This window comes from Oncorhynchus masou, chromosome 13 (assembly GCF_036934945.1).
Source record: "Oncorhynchus masou masou isolate Uvic2021 chromosome 13, UVic_Omas_1.1, whole genome shotgun sequence".
NCBI classification, from domain to species: Eukaryota; Metazoa; Chordata; class Actinopteri; order Salmoniformes; family Salmonidae; genus Oncorhynchus; species Oncorhynchus masou.
Window position 1 is genome coordinate 44,622,758 of NC_088224.1, and position 17,222 is coordinate 44,639,979.

General features: G+C 39.6%; 1 long non-coding RNA gene across 2 annotated transcripts in view; it reads right to left on the reverse strand.

Moving 5' to 3' along the window:
- The window catches only part of LOC135552401 (uncharacterized), a 58,610-nt gene extending 42,055 nt beyond the window's left edge, over positions 1–16,555 (reverse strand). For both annotated transcript variants that reach the window (XR_010457429.1, XR_010457428.1), the window contains exons 1-2: positions 16,259–16,555; positions 5,283–5,485 (exon numbers count right to left, since the gene is read on the reverse strand). This is a non-coding gene — a long non-coding RNA (uncharacterized LOC135552401). The remainder of the gene's footprint in view (positions 1–5,282; positions 5,486–16,258) is intronic.
- Between the last annotated feature and the right edge of the window lie 667 nt (positions 16,556–17,222).

Consider the following 17,222-nt stretch of genomic DNA (forward strand, 5'->3'; position numbering starts at 1 on the left):
ACTTCCATGATAGGTTCAGATTTGGTCCAGGCTGGTCCGTCTGTGGATGTTAACATCAAGGCCCGGGAGGAAATTTCTACAACTATTCAACGTCCACGGACGTCCGGTTTCGATCGGTGCTCAGTGGGTGAAGAAGCTGGTTAAAGTAAAGGGAAAGAGAGAGGGGTAGTTCCATGTCATTTCAGCAAACCATGACAACCACTCAGATTGTTCTGAAATCGTTAGACAACAGAAAAGATAAGCATTCCGGCAACATTATTTTGTTGAAATATAATTTGATCTAAGAGGACTTGATTGCACCCAAATTGGCCATTTAAATGTATCGGATTCATATAATATATAATATCCGATTTGGACCAAACTTTGATTTAACAATGAGTAAGACAAGGAATCCAAAGAAATGGTAAAAAGCCAGCCTTGGACCTCCCCCGTCCCACATCAATCCCACCCCAACAATGAGTATATAGTATCAGTTCTCTTTGTCCGAAAACGTCTGAAACCCTACCTCTTTGAAGAGTATCTTAAATAACTCTCACAGCGCCCCAGACACCCCCACCGCTTCCCCTTACTGTTCTGTACTTTGTCATGTGTTTGTACGCTTTATGTGGACTCCGGGAAGAGTAGCTGCTGCATGTGTTATTGTCTCACCTAGCTATCTTAAGACGAATCCACGAATTGTAAGTTGCTCTGGATAAGAGAGTCTGCTAAATATCAAAAATTTCAAGTGTAAATAGATTGTAGCTGAGGCTCAGAGTATTGTATCTTCATCCTATGTAATGTACTCTCAGTGGTGATGTTTTTTTCCACACCTGTTCAGAGAAATTTATTATTGAAAGTGTTAGGTTTATGTCCCATCATACATCCTGATACTACTAGGTTCTGACCACTAGATGGTGCTGCTTCTGCTATTAGTAGATTTTTTTGTGTACTGATTAATTCTTAAAAATTTAAGCTGTTTGGGAGGAGGGGGGGCTTCTGAGCTGTCACGTGGAATTGTTTTAAGATGGTCATACTATGGATCATTTAGCTATTTAATTTGGAATTTTAGGACCCCTTTAGGTATCAAAAAAATATATAAAAAAGTGTACTACTATAGCCCAGAGAAGTGCATCAAATAACACATTCATAAATGGCAAAAAATAAATGATAAGGCACAAGGTTTTGAACTGTTTGTCCTATCGTTACGAGATATAAGAAAGCTCAGGAAGTATTTGTAGTTTTTTTACACATATTTAACCTCACATATTTAACCACTACATTCATACTTCCATATTTTTTAAAACCAGCACTGGTAGAGTACAACACGGAGAACACTATTGTGTTCGTGAGAGTCTCCCCTTTCCCATAGAGTGGTCATAATAGCTTTTTAGGTCAAAACGTTCGGACACTACAGACTAGTGGTGCGCGGGTCAGCCATTCCAAAAGCATTATTTGGCGATTGGCTGTGTAGGTATTTTTTAAATCTTTATTCAACCCTCCCACCACATGCCCACCTGGCCTTCAGCCACACAATATTTAATGACCCTAAACCCATCCTCGCGTGATATAACCACGGGGACTGCGGGTTATGAGTCAACCCGCGCATCACTTCTACAGACGTTTTCATAAGAAGACCAATTTTCAGGATGTCTCATGGTCTGACAAACACTGCTCTAGCACCAGTGCATCAATTGACTCTAGGGTTTTTAAAAGGTAAGGAAACCAATATGTAATTTTGTAATTTGTGTGAACTATCCCTTTAACAAACTTTTTTAGCTAATAATGTGAACAGCACCAACTAGTGATCAAAAACTGGTACTATCAGGATGTTTGATGTGTCAAATTATATTTCAACAAAATTTACATTTACATTTACATTTAAGTCATTTGGCAGACGCTCTTATCCAGAGCGACTTACAAATTGGGATGTTGCAGGAATGCTAATCCTATCTGTTTCCAACAACAGAAATGATTTCAGAACAATCTGAGACGGGGCTGTAGTGGAACGGGTCGAGAGTTTCAAGTTCCTTGGCGTCCACATCACCAACAAACTACCATGGTCCAAACACACCAAGACAGTGAAGAGCGCAACGACAAAACCTTTTCCCCCTCAGGAGACTGAAAAGATTTGGCATGGGTCCCTAGATCCTCAAAAAGTTCTATAGCTGCACCATCGAGAGCATCCTGACCGGTTGCATCACCGCCTGGTATGGCAACTGTTCAGCCTCTGACCGTAAGGCGCTACAGAGGGTAGAGTGTACGGCCCAGTACATCACTGCTGAACAATTAATCAACTAGCCACCGGACAATTTACATTGACCCCCCCCCATTTGTTTTGTACGCTGCTGCTCCTCACTGTTGATTATCTATATGCATAGTCACTCACCCCTACCTACATGTACAAATTACCTCAACTAACCTGTACCCCAGCACACTGTATATATATATATATATATATATTGTTATGTTATTGTGTTACTTTTTATAATTTTTTACTTTAGTTTATTTAGTAAATATGTTCTTCACTCTTCTTGAACTGCACTGTTGGTTAAGGGCTTGTAAGTAATCATTTCACGGTAAGGTCTACATTTGTTGTATTCGGCGCATGTGAAGTTTGATTTGAGATGGTGGGTGCCGATATCCACTTTCTTGTGTACCCAGGGGGCTCATGGCTAGTTGTCCGTAAGAGCTGGGAGAGGTGTCATTAACTGGAGAGTGAGAGAGAAAGGTAGATAGATTAGGGAGGGGTTGTCCAGACTCAGAATGTTTCAACACTTGATTTGACCATCACACAACAGAAAGAGAAAGAAAATTATGCCAGTGGAAGGGAGGACAGAACAGGTGACCCAACTGTGATTTGTGACTATTATGATTTCCCATTGTAGCCAATTCAGGTGCGGTAATTCCGTTACAGATTTATGGGTAATTCCGTTTGAAATCTGGTAACGGAATTACGAGTTTGAATCAATTAATAAACTAAATTGATATCAGTAAAATAGCAAATTCATTGGTGGGTCTACCTTTACTTGTTACTTCTGTGAACTTTTATTGTCCTCCCTCCTCATGAGGGAGAGAAATTAGAAAACATCTTTAAGATATGTGGGGTTTTGCTAAGGCAATACTTCTTAAAGTTACAGAAGGTAAATCATTTCTCCAACATAATATAAACGCTAACATTAGTTGGCAGAGGTCTTTACGTCAACATTATTGTGTTTTGATGTTTGTGTATTTCTGGTAACTTTTAATAATGTTTCTGGTAGATGTATCCTAAAACCCCTTTTCCATCTGTTCCTCATTTTTAAGATGGAAAATGGTTGACCTTAACCTCTAGCGTCGAGCAATCCCGTATCCGGAGCGTAATCATAGCCTCAAGCTCATTAGCATAACGCAACGTTAAACTATTCATAAAAATCGCAAATGAAATTAAATAAATATATTGGCTCACAAGCTTAGCCTTTTGTTAACAACACTGTCGTCTCAGATTTTCAAAATATGCTTTTCAACCATAGCTACACAAGAATTTGTGTAAGAGTATTGATAGCTAGCATAGCATTAAGGCTAGCATTCAGCAGGCAACATTGTCACAAAAACAAGAAAAGCATTCAAATAAAATCATTTACCTTTGAAGAACTATGGATGTTTTCGATGAGGAGACTCTCAGTTAGATAGCAAATGTTCAGTTTTTCCAAAAAGATTATTTGTGTAGGAGAAATCGCTCCGTTTTGTTCATCACGTTTGGCTAAGAAAAAAACCCGAACATTCAGTAATTACAACGCCAAACGTTTTTCCAAATTAACTCCATAATATCGACAGAAACATGGCAAACGTTGTTTAGAATCAATCCTCAAGGTGTCTTTCACATATCTATTCGATGATAAATCATTCGTGGCAGTTGCCTTTCTCCTCTGAACCTAATGGAAAAGTGGACGCAGCTGGAGATGGCGCAATAATTTTGACGGAGGACTCCAAGCGGACACCTGTTAAATGTAGTCTCTTATGGTCAATCTTCCAATGATATGCCTACAAATACGTCACAATGCTGCAGACACCTTGGGGAAACGACAGAAAGTGTAGGCTCATTCCTGGCGCATTCACAGCCATATAAGGAGACATTGGAACACAGCGCATTCAAAATCTGGGGCATTTCCTGTATGAAATTTCATCTTGGTTTCGCCTGTAGCATTAGTTCTGGGGCACTCACAGACAATATCTTTGCAGTTTTGGAAACGTCAGAGTATTTTCCTCCCAAAGCTGTCAATTATATGCATAGTCGAGCATCTTTTCATGACAAGATATCCTGTTTAAAACTGGAACGTTTTTTTATCCAAAAATTAAAAGAGCGCCCCCTATATCGAAGAAGTTAATTTCCCAAAAACATAGACTCTCAGCTTTCATTTGACACCCAATTTGATATGCTCTTATGAACTTCACATGTCGGTGCTCAAGGGCCTTTTTCAAGAGAAATGCCCATATTCAAGCATAACGAAGTTGCTTTGGCATATATTCCATATTAAGAATAAACCGATTATTGTGGAATTTTAAAAAGATAATTCAAGGTACAAGTACAGCTACAGCTATATTATTGACCTGCTCTATCCCACAGTAGTCATAAAAGTGCCATGACTCATTGCTTTTAACATGCACATTGCATAACTTTGAAACCACCAATTTAGTCCCAGTTTCATTTTATCTTTGCGTGGCATTGGATGGCATTTTGCTGTTCCGCAATTATGCCAGCCAGTCGAAATTACTGGCAGCACCATTATTGCAAAAATGTTTAGACAACCATGCCCACAGCTTATCGTAAAATGATGCATGCTAGCAGCTGTAAGATAACTAACTACTGAAGCTGAGGCCAATTAATTACTCAACACACCCAAAGAAACTAGTCAATACAAACTGGGCACACATTACCACATTAAATGTAACCTTGAATAATCAATGGATTTCCCCAGATAGCTAGAACCGTAACAATACCACACACACACACACACACACACACACACACACACACACACACACACACACACACACACACACACACACACACACACACACACACACACACACACACACACACACACACACACACACATTCATATTCACCAATGGACACATAAACGCACAGGTGAGCAGTACTAAACAGCCAAGCGATCAAGTCTGTCTCTTTTTAGCATTAGAGGGAGCCTTTTCTGCAAACAGAAACAGTGCATTGGAGGCAGCCCCCCCCCCACACGTTAACACACAGACGTACACTCACACACACAGGTGATGTGGAAGGAGAAAGGAAAGGAGAGACCTACTTTTTTGTCGTCTCGGTGGCCGGCGGCTGGCTGGGTGTCCTTGCTGTGGTTGTCAGCGGTGGGCCTGGCGCTCCGCTCTGCCTGGCTGTCCTCCGGCTCGCTCTGCTGATGGGCACCCGACTGTTGAGGGGAGGAGGGGAGAGAGGTAGGGAGGGGCTCCACTGCCTTTTGTATGCCACTCCGGATGTCCATCTTCCGCTGCACTGCCATCCAAAGGGGTTAGAGAGTGAGAAGGGAGAGGGGAGAGAAAGAACCATAGAGTGAGGGAAAATAAATAGGATACACAAATTCACACAGCTGACAAACTGGTAGACACATAGCCACACACCTGCAAGCTCATGTGCACATAATATACAGTACCAGTCAAAAGGTTGGACACAACTACTCATTCAAGGGTTTTTCTTTATTTTTACTATTTTCTACATTGTACAATAATAGTGAAGGCACCAAACTTAGAAATAACACATTTGGAATCATGTCGTAAACAAAACAAAATGTTAAACAAATGAAAATAGATTTTAGAATCTTCAAAGAAGCCACCCTTTGCCTTGATGACAGCATTGCACACTCTTGGCATTCTCTCAACCAGCTTCACCTGGAATGCTTTTCGAAAGGTCTTGAAGGAGTTCCTACATATGCTGAGCACTTGTTGGCTGCTTTCCTTCACTCTTCGGTCCAACTCCTTCATGGGTTGAGGTCAAGAGAATGCCGAGTCACTCCATCACTCTCCTTCTTGGTCAAATAGCCCTTACACAGCCTGGAGGTGTGTTGGGTCATTGTCCTGTTGAACACAAAAGATAGCCCCATCTAAGTGCAAACCAGATGGGATGGCGTATCGCTGCAGAATGCTGTGGTAGCCATGCTGGATAAGTGTTCCTTGAATTCTAAATAAATCACTGACAGTGTCACCAGCAAAGCACCACCACACCATCACACCTCCTCCTCCTCCATGCTTCACAGTGGGAACCACACATGCGGAGATCATCTGTTCGCCGACACTGTGTCTCACAAAGACACGGCGTTTGGAACCAAAAATCTCAAATTTGGACCAAAGGACAGATTTCCACTGGTCTAATGTCCATTGCTTGTGTTTCTTGGGCGAAGCAAGTCTCTTCTTATTATTAGTGTCCATTAGTAGCAGAAATTCGACCATGAAGGCCTGATTCCCGCAGTCTCCTCTGAACAGTTGATGTTGAGATGTGTCTGTTACTTGAACTCTGTGAAGCATTTATTTGGGCTGCAATTTCTGAGGCTAGTAACTCTGCTGCAGAGAATAAGTTCATTAGAGGTACCTCTGGGTCTTCATTTCCTGTGGTGGTCCTCATGAGAGCCAGCTTCATCATAGAGCTTGATGGTTTTTGCAACTGCACTTGAAGAAACTTTCAAAGTTCTTGAAATTTTCCAGACTGACCTGTATGTCTTAAAGTAACGATGGACTGTTGTTTCTCTTTGCTTATTTGAGCTGTTCTTGCCATAATATGGACTTGGTTTTTCACCAAATAGGGCTATCTTCTGTATACCACCCCTACCTTGTCACAACACAACAGATTGGCTCAAACGCATTAAGGAAAGAAATGCCCAATTTAACTTTTTACAAGTTAATTGAACCTATTAATTAAAATGCATTCAAGGTGACTACCTCATGACGCTCGTTGAGAGAATGCCAAGAGTGTGCAAAGCTGCCATCAAGGCAAAGTTTCGCTATTTGAAGCATCTCAAATATAAAATATATTTTGATTTGTTTAACACTTTTCTGGTTACTACATGATTCCATATGTGTTATTTCATTGTTATGTCTTTCACTACTACTCTGTAATGTAAAAATAAAGAAAATCACGAATGAGTAGGAATGAATACACACAAAAATATATTGCCTTCCAAATGGCCTACCTCAGACGGGTTTTGGATTACTTAATGTGAACCGTAGAAATCAGCTCAGTTTTGATGAGTGACCAAATTGTTGAAAGCTGCCTGAATATTTGGCCTCTACAAAAAGTATCACAGCTCCATCATAGCATTATCTCAGTGCACAGAAATAGAATCATTTGTTTCCAAAAGGCCAAAGAGGGTATATATACAACAACAAAAAAGCAACTCTCAATATCATGTTGGGCAATATACTGGGCATATTGGACTTAACTGTCCTCCTATTAGTAAATCATTTTGTAGATTAATCTAACTCCACAACAAAAAAAATGATTTATTTAGCTCTAGGTATGTATTACAATGTAGCCTATAAAAATACCCAAATGCTGGTGAATGTAATTGTTGTTCCATCTGATGTCAATAACTTTCTGAAAGTGACTTCTTGGACCTGAATGCCAAAACATGAATAAATCATTTTATTGCAATAGGCTAAATCAGGGTCACACAGAGTGGGTTGGTCGTCTTAAACACATCTACTGTGAAACAAAAGTATACATGTGGTAGAAAAAAGAAGAAGACACCTGTACCATGTCAGACATAGAGTTGACATGTATTCAATTCTGTGTTTGCATCACAATGTTACATTTCATATACAGTTGAAGTCGGAAGTTTACATACACCTTAGCCAACTACATTTAAACTCAGTTTTTCACAATTCCTGACATCTAATCCAAATACAAATTCCCTGTTTTAGGACAGATAGGATCACCACTTAATTTTAAGAATGTGAAATGTCAGAATAATAGAGAGAATTATTATTATTCAGCTATTCTTTCTTTCATCACATTCCAAGTGGGTCAGAAGTGTACATACACTCAATAAGTATTTGGTAGCATTGCCTTTAAATTGTTTAACTTGGGTCAAATGTTTCAGGTAGCCTTCCACAAGCTTCCCACAATAAGTTGGGTGAATTTTGGCTCACTCCTCCTGACAAAGCTGGTGTAAGTGAGTCAGGTTTGTAGGCCTCCTTGCTTTCACACGCTTTTTCAGTTCTGGCCACAAATGTTCTATAGGATTGAGGTCAGGGTGTTCGGGCACTCCAATACCTTGACTTTGTTGTCCTTAAGCCATTTTGCCAAAACTTTGGAAGTATGCTTGGGGTTTAACAAGTCAATTTTGTGAAGTGCACCACAACATGATGCTGCCACCCCAGCATCATGGTTGGGATGGTGTTCTTCGGCTTGCAAGCCTCCCCCTTTTTCCTTCAAACATAATGATGGTCATTATGGCCAAACAGTTCTATTTTTGTTTCATCAGACTAGTGGACATTTCTCCAAAAAGTATGACCTTTGTCCCCATGTGCAGTTGTAAACCGTAGTCTGGCTTTTTTATGGCGGTTTTGGAGCAGTGGCTTCTTCCTTGCTGAGCGGCCTTTCAGGTTATGTCGATATAGGACTAATTTTACTGTGGATAGATACTTTTGTACCTGCTTCCACCAGCATCTTCACAAGGTCCTTTGCTGTTGTTGTTATTGATTTGCACATTCGCACCAAAGTACATTAATCTCTAGGAGACAGAACGCGTCTCCTTCCTGAGCGGTATGACAGCTGCGTGGTCCTATGGTGTTTATACTTGCGTACTATTATTTGAATAGATGAACGTGGTACCTTCAGGCATTTGGAAATTGCTCCCAAGGATGAACAAAATAAAAATCTGAGGTCTTGGCAGATTTCTTTTGATTTTCCCATGATGTCAAGCAAAGAGGCACTGAGTTTGAAGGTAGGCCCTGAAATACATCCACAGGTACACCTCCAATTGACTCAAATGATGTCAATTAGACTATCAAAAGCTTCTAAAGTCATAACATCATTTTCTGGAATTTTCCAAGCTGTTTAAAGGCACCGTCATCTTCGTGTATGTAAACTTTTTGACCCACTGGAATTGTGATACAGTGAATTATTAGTGAAATAATTTTTCTGTAAACAATCCTAACGGACTTGCCAAAACTATAGATTGTTAACAAGATATTTGTGGAGTGGTTGAAAAACTAGTTTTAATGACTCCAACCTAAATGTATGTTAACTTCCGACCTCAACTGTACATCACAGAAGACTGAAATATAACAAAACAGTTTGACATAAAAATACCAGATTTTCAGAGGTTTAAGAAAAATAATGTTTATTAATTATTAAATTATTACAAATATCAATAACAGTCCACCCATGAGACTTCTAGAGGGTGCTTTGGTCATTCGACTGCAGGAAACGCTCGATGTGCTCAAAGTTTATCAATTTTTGCATACCCCACCCTACCATTAGACATCGATGTCTTCAACACTGAAAAAGATACATGGTTGATTTTGATATCATTTGAAAGCTTACAAACAGGACTGTCAAATTGTTTTATGAACTATTTTTTTTAAATAAGCTTTTAACATCAATTATCTAAAAACGTGTCAATTCCTATTTTCTTCATGTTCATATATGTTGTAACTTAGACCCTATTGTACTTTACCTGAGGTGTTTGTGTTGTGCCTGCCATCAAATAAGACAGAGCATACTCTTGAATACAGGGTGGATGTCATGTTTTGGCTGATAAATGTACTAAAATGTGAATAAAGTTAACATTTCAAATAGTACGACAAAGACGGTTGAAGGTCCACACATCAGAGAATGTTGACTAGCGTGGGAATATCCAATGTTATGAATTGTTTTAAAAAGGAAACCTATCAAAATCATAGAATATATAGATCATAGAATAGACATAATTAAATTAACAATCGACGGTGGGTGGACCTGCGGACAGCTTTCTGGTAGTAATTGCAAGTTAAAGTTTCAATTAAATGTAAATATCAATAGCGTATCAGCAGGGGTCTGAAGGGATAATTCCGTTCTATAAATTCTAGTTCTATGATTGGAATGACACCCACCCTGTATTGAAGAATATGCTGTGTCTTAACCGATGACGGGCACAACATAAACCTTTCAGATTATGTCAAATAGGGTCTAAACTAGAGGTCGACCGATTATGATTTTTCAAAGCCAATACCGTTACCGATTATTGGAGGACCCAAAAAAAAGTGATTTATTTATTTGTAATAATGACAATTTACAACAATACTGAATGCACACTTTTATTATAACTTAATATAATACATTAAAAAAATCAATTTAGCCTCAAATAACTAATGAAACATGTTCAATTTGGTTTAAATTATGCAAAAACCAAGTGTTGGAGAAGAAAGTAAAAGTGCAATATGTGCCATGTAAAAATGCTAACGTTAAGTTCCTTGCTCAGAACATGATAACATATGAAAGCTGGTGGTTTCTTTTAACATGAGTCTTCAATATTCCCAGGTAAGAAGTTTTTGGTTGTAGTTATTATAGGAATTATAGGACTATTTCTCTCTATACCATTTGTATTTCATATACCTTTGACTATTGGATGTTCTTATAGGCACTTTAGTATTGCCAGTGTAACAGTATAGCTTCTGTCCCTCTCCTCGCCACTACCTGGGCTCGAACCAGGTACCCTCTGCACACAGACAACAGCCACCCTCGAACCATCGTTATCCATCGCTTCACAAAAGCTGCGGCCCTTGCAGAGCAGGGGGAACAACTACTTCAAGGTCTCAGAGCGAGTTACGTCAACGATTGAAACGCTATTAGCGTGCACCCCGCTAACTAGCAAGCCATTTCACATCAGTTACACCAGCCTAATCTCGGGAGTTGATAGGCTTGAAGTCATAAACAGCTCAATGCTTGAAGCACAGGGAAGAGCTGCTGGCAAACGCACTAAAGTGCTGTTTGAATAAATGCTTATGAGCCTGCTGCCTACCACCGCTCAGTCAGACTGCTCTATCAAATATCAAATCATAGACTTAATTATAACATAATAACACACAGAAATACGAACCTTAGGTCATTAATATGGTCAAATACGAAAACTATAATTTTGAAAACAAAATGTTTATTCTTTCAGTGGAATACGGAACCGTTCCGTATTTTATAAATCTAAATATCCATTAATCTAAATATTCCTGTTACATTGCACAACCTTCAATGTTATGTCATAATTACGTACAATTCTGGCAAATTATTTTGCAAGGAGCCAAGCGGCCCAAACTGTTGCACATACCCTGACTCTGCGTGCAATTAACGCAAAAGAAGTGACACAATTTCCCTAGTTTAATATTGCCTGCTAACCTGAATTTCTGTTAACTAAATATGCAGGTTTAAAAACATATACCTCTGAGTATTGATTTTAAGAAAGGCATTGATGTTTATGGTTAGGTACATTCATGCAACGATTGTCCATTTTTCGCAAATGCGCTTTTGTTAAGTCATCCCCGTTTGGCAAAGTTGGTCTTCACAGTTGGCAATGAGTCAGGCGGCCCAAACTGCTGCATATAGCTTGACTGTTGCACAGAGCGCAAGAGAAGTGACACAATTTCTCTAGTTAAAAGAAATTCATGTTAGCAGGCAATATTAACTAAATATGCAGGTTTAAAAATGTATACTTGTGTATTGATTTTAAGAAAAGCATTGATGTTTATGGTTAGGTAAACTTTGGTGCAACAAGAGTGTTTTTTTCATGAATGCGCTTGTTAAATAACCGTTTGGCGAAGTAGGCTATGATTCAATGATAAATTAACAGGCACCGCAACGCAGGACTGTCACGGCAGATTTCCTCCACTTCGTCTGAAGAGGAGTAAGGATCGGACCAAGATGCTGCGTGGTAAGTGTTTGTCATTTTAATGGAAAAACTGAACACTACAAAAGTGACAACCATGACGCTAATGAACCACTGTGCTAACAAGAAACATAACATAGACAATCACCCACAACCCACAATGACAAAACAGGCTACCTAAATATGGTTCCCAATCAGAGACAATGACTAACACCTGCCTCTGATTGAGAACCATATCAGGCCAAACATATAAACAGACAAACTAGACATACAACATAGAATGCCCACTCAGATCACACCCTGACCAAACAAAACATATAAACATACAAAGCAAACTATGGTCAGGGCGTGACAAGGACAAGCTAGATAAACTAGTAATATCATCAACCATGTGTAGTTAACTAGTGATTATGTTAAGATTGATTGTTTTTTATAAAATACGTTTAATGCTAGCTAGCACCTTACCTTGCTGCACTCCTTGCTGCACTTGCATAACAGCTAGTCAGCCTGCCTGCCACTTAGTCTACTCGTGGAGTGCAACATAATTGGCCATGATCGGTGTCCAAAAATGCCAATTACCGATTGTTATGAAAACTTGAAATCGGCCCTAATTAATCTGCCATTACGATTAATCGGTCGACCTCCAGTCTAAACTACAACATCTGTGAAAATAAACAAACATTCTGTTTATGCATTTTTAGATAATTGACGTTATAAAGCTTAAAAAAGGTAATTGTTTAATTCATTTTTTTCTCTCCATGAAATCAATGAATAATTTCACAATCCTGTTTGTAAGCTTTCAAAGAATATCAAACTCAACCATTTATCTTTTTCAGTGATTAATTAAGACATGGACGTCTCATGGTAGTGGTTTACAAAATCGGTCAACTTTGAGCACCTCTATCTCCTGAATGCTTTGGCATTCAGGACCAAAGGCACTTTCTGACCACTTACATCATCAAATCAAAATGAGTGCAGTAAGAAATTAACTGAAATCATGTGGAAAGACCCTGCTGTCTCAAGTTGGAGGACATTTCTTTGACAAACAACCCCTTTAAAAATGTGTAGGGAAAGTTGGTTTGTAAAGCCTAGATGTCAGGCCTATCAACTGCCTTTCTTGTCCCACATTGTGAGCTTTACAGGTATCTAGGCTATACATATTAATGTGATAAATCACTAATTCCATCCAAGTCAGTCTTGCGGAACCTGGTAAGATAGAAGTTCTGAAGGAATATAACTTGAACTTTCTGTTCAAGCAGGTACCCACGTGCAATATATTTTTAAACTAGGCTACAACCACAATTTTTATTTTACCTTTATTTAACTAGGCAAGTCAGTTAAGAACAAATTCATATTTTCAATGACAGCCTAGGAACAGTGGGTTAACTGCCTGTTCAGGGGCAGAACAACAGATTTGTACCTTGTCAGCTCAGGGATTTGATCTTGCAACCTTCCAGTTACTAGTCCAACGCTCTAACCACTAGGCTACCCCACCGCCCCGACCCTAGCATTTTCCCACGTTAAGTTGAAATGACTGCTCATGATGTGTGACTGAGAAAACAAGGCAAATGGACAAATGTAGGGTTATTTGTCCATTAAAAACCTAGGCTTGTTATAATGGCCAATTGACATAATGAAATAAAACAATCTTAATTGTAGGCTGTGTATGTCAGTGCTTGACTTGGGCCGGAGCTGTCCAGAGCGCCATAACGACACTTATCATTTTGGGGGAATTGCATACTATCTATAAAAACAAAGTCAAAGAAAGTACAGTTTGAAGATAGGCAGAAACTACTTCTCCAATAGAAATCCTCTATTACACTTATATGCAATGTCATGGCGACGCTGGCTGGCTATGCTCATGCATAGAAACACGTCATCGGTCTAACATACCGACCAGACCAGACACATCGCTTGCGCGAGCATTGCAAAATAAATGTAGAAATCCATGTTATTCAATTATTGCACCCACACTGCTCACGTGCGCCAATGAGCGACTGCGTTGCCAAAGGCTAAAATATTTCTGATGCAGATCACGCTGCAAGTCTCCCATCTCCTCATTGGTTTATAGAAGCAGGAACCCACGTGCGAAAGTTTGCAAGTTCAAATCCCCGAGCTGACAAGGTACAAATCTGTCGTTCTGCCCCTGAACAGGCAGTTAACCCACTGTTCCTAGGCCGTCATTGAAAATAAGAATTTGTTCTTAACTGACTTGCCTGGTTAAATAAAGGTAAAAGAAAAAAAGAAAAAAAATCTCCTCATTGGTTATACCCATGTGGATGATTGAAAGACAAACTGTTTTGCTGGTTGTCGTGGTAATACTATGAAAGTTTAGATGCTGATCACCATATAAGTTCAAAAATGAAAAAGTCTGGAAGGAGGAGAGATGACTAGAAACGATTCAGTTGACTGTTTTATGTGTGGATTAATTGTCGGAGTAGAGGACCTTGTACATTTCAGTTAAAATAACAACTCCATGTTTATATCCCAGGACAAATTAGCTAGCAAGTGCAAGCTAACTAGCTAAATTGCCATGCATGTTTAATGCTTTTCGACCTGTCCCCAAATTAATGTCATTGGTTCAAAGTTTGTTTTGATATTTTAACCTGCGTGTCGAGATTGCTTTTGGTGTGGGGGCACAAAATTAATGTGTGCACGATAGCGCTCGCGCAGCCAGTTTGGGTTCCGTGTAACAGTCGTCTCGCGGCGAACTGCGCATTAGCTATCAAATCAAAACCACTCCTTTGATATAAAGTTGTTTTTGACAAAAATGAAAACGTGACAGTTTTTCACTTTTACGAGGTTGGAGAAATAACATGTTCAACTACTTAAGACATTCGGTCCAATCTAGGTTGTGCCTTTAGATTTTGAGAAAATGAACAACTAAACAATAATTTTTCACTTCTCTTATTGACTTCTCAAACCCCAAGCCCCGGCCTGCTCTGCTTGGTCTGTTTTGCCAGCCTTTCCGGAAGCCTGGCAATGTTGCGCCTCCCGGGTTTAGAAACTGTGACAAAGTAGCCTATTGCAGGCCCAGATTCACACATCACGGCAAAAAAAAGTTTGATTCAAAAATAGGAATGAAGGCGGGATCTGCAATGAATAGCAATGGGGAGTGGGCATGTATTTCTTGATTCTGCATTGTTCAAATGTATTTGCTGCTCGTCTGTGAATATGGGTGTGACAGTAGGCTGTTCGAGAATGGGCAGATTGAAAATGCGCCTGTTTGAATGCGCATGAGGCGCTGTTCCAAGTTGTCAAATGAGGGTTTGTAAAGGTCATACCTTTTAAAAATGTAATTCATTAAGGGCGCACTTTTAAATACGAATCACTTAAAATCTACATATCAGCAATGATAGGAATGACCCTTCAGTGCATGTCTGTGTGTGCTGGGTGTCTGCCATTGGGAGCGGGCCGTTGCCCAAAGAGAGAGAGCAGGACATTTAACAGCAGGTATAAAATAATGACAGGCAACCGACCAGACGGCCAATTCAAAACATAACGTATAGCGGTTAACTTGCTAGGTAACTGTAGCTAACTAAGCATTTATGTCGTTGTCGCCTTTCCACCAGCACTGTAAAGCCTAAATAACTGCACAGTTGTAAAGCTGGGATTCCCCTCTACTAAACAGTAGCCATGTAACTGTGCCAAAGAAAAAAAAAAATCTAAGAATAGCCTAAATGACAAATAACTTGCTGTCCATATATCTCTCATGAAAAATGTGTATTATATTTGAACCTTATAGATAAACATGTCTTGATAGATATTTTGCTTTGAGGTAGCCTAGCTTATCCATTTGAACACTAATTCACTGAATGAAAAAAATGTATAAAGACAAAAGTATTTGCTTGTTATGGTGCAATATTTGATATCAAGGATCCTCCGTGAAAGCTACTGCATGGGTTTGCAGGCTTTTGGTCAAGCCCTAGTCTAACCACATTATAGACTAATCATCAGCTGCTCAACAGCACCTTGATAAGCAGACTTGGCTTTTTCTAAGCATGCAACCCAGGAGTTCTCCAGGTGGAGGGCTGACCACATGTAACTAACAGTACAGTTTTTACCTTGTGGGGGGTTACGTGCCTTGATCAATGTCACAAAGGCAATATATGTTAGGTCTACATGGGATCAGACACAGCTGCCTTCCAGTGTCAATAATGCTTACTTTTTCATGTAGGCTATAATAATAGTCATGACAATTTGGTTAAAAGTCATGGAGCAGTCATGGAAAATGTGTATAAACCCTTAACAATATATCATCAGAGGTCTCTATGACATCATGTCATATGTACATTTCGGTGAACATATCCTATTGGACATAGTCTACCTGTACCTAGTAAGCTAGTGAGGATAGCATTTTCAACAGCCAATGTATTCAACGTAGCTAACAGAAACACGTCGCCAGAACACCGAAATACCTCTGTCACTTCAGCGCCCCTGGTTATGTCAGTAGCTGTATATCAAATGAAGAGGAAGATGGAGTAGTGCTGGCTAACTTGCTTTCCATCTCTGTCGCTTTGACGCCGAAAACCACAACAAAATAATAAGCTCAAGGTAGGTTCATTGAGTAGAGGTGAGTATGATAAATTATCCGTCAAAAAAAAAACTGTAGAAGAGGCTGCGGTTCGGTTCGCCACACTGCCGACACGCACGGTCTACCCACACGAACTGTCGTGTGACGAGCAGCCGTGTCCTTCCTTGTGCGCTGTCACAAATCTTCCTCCTCTTTGCGGTTCAACCGAGCTCTTCGTCAAAAAGTCCCGGTTCCCATGGAGCCGGAGTTAGTGTGCGGGACCAACCCACTTATGAAGGTGATGAGAGGCCACCAACAAGGAAGAAGATGGAAGAACGTGATTCAGGGCATGTGGTGGTACTTTTTTGGTGGGTAAAATAATATTTTGCATGTGGTGGTTCGTTTTTGGTACCACCACAAGCCCTGAATCAGAATTCTTCCATCCTTCTTCCCTTGACCATAGTAACCTCATCACCTTCATACAAGTGGTCACAAAAAAAGTCACAGTCAAGAATTCACAAGTCAGCAACAGTCTTGTAGGCTCACCTATACCACGTTGTAGACAGCAATGGGTCTTCAATGAGTTTAAATGTATTTAGATGATTGACTTCAGAAATATTTGTTTTGCTTTTCATCAGTATAATTACATGCAATCACCTTGATCAGAATGTGTGATAGTTGAAATGCATGAGAGTACCTGTGACCATTCTATCATGTAATTACTTTATTCTGTGTTGTAATAACTGCTTCCAAAATGTTTTATATTTGTGGAAGGTGCAAGCTATAACCACAAGGTGGCAACACACACTTTTATAAATGACATTAAGTAAAGCAACTACAAACTTCCATAAAGTAATTTGACAAATTGT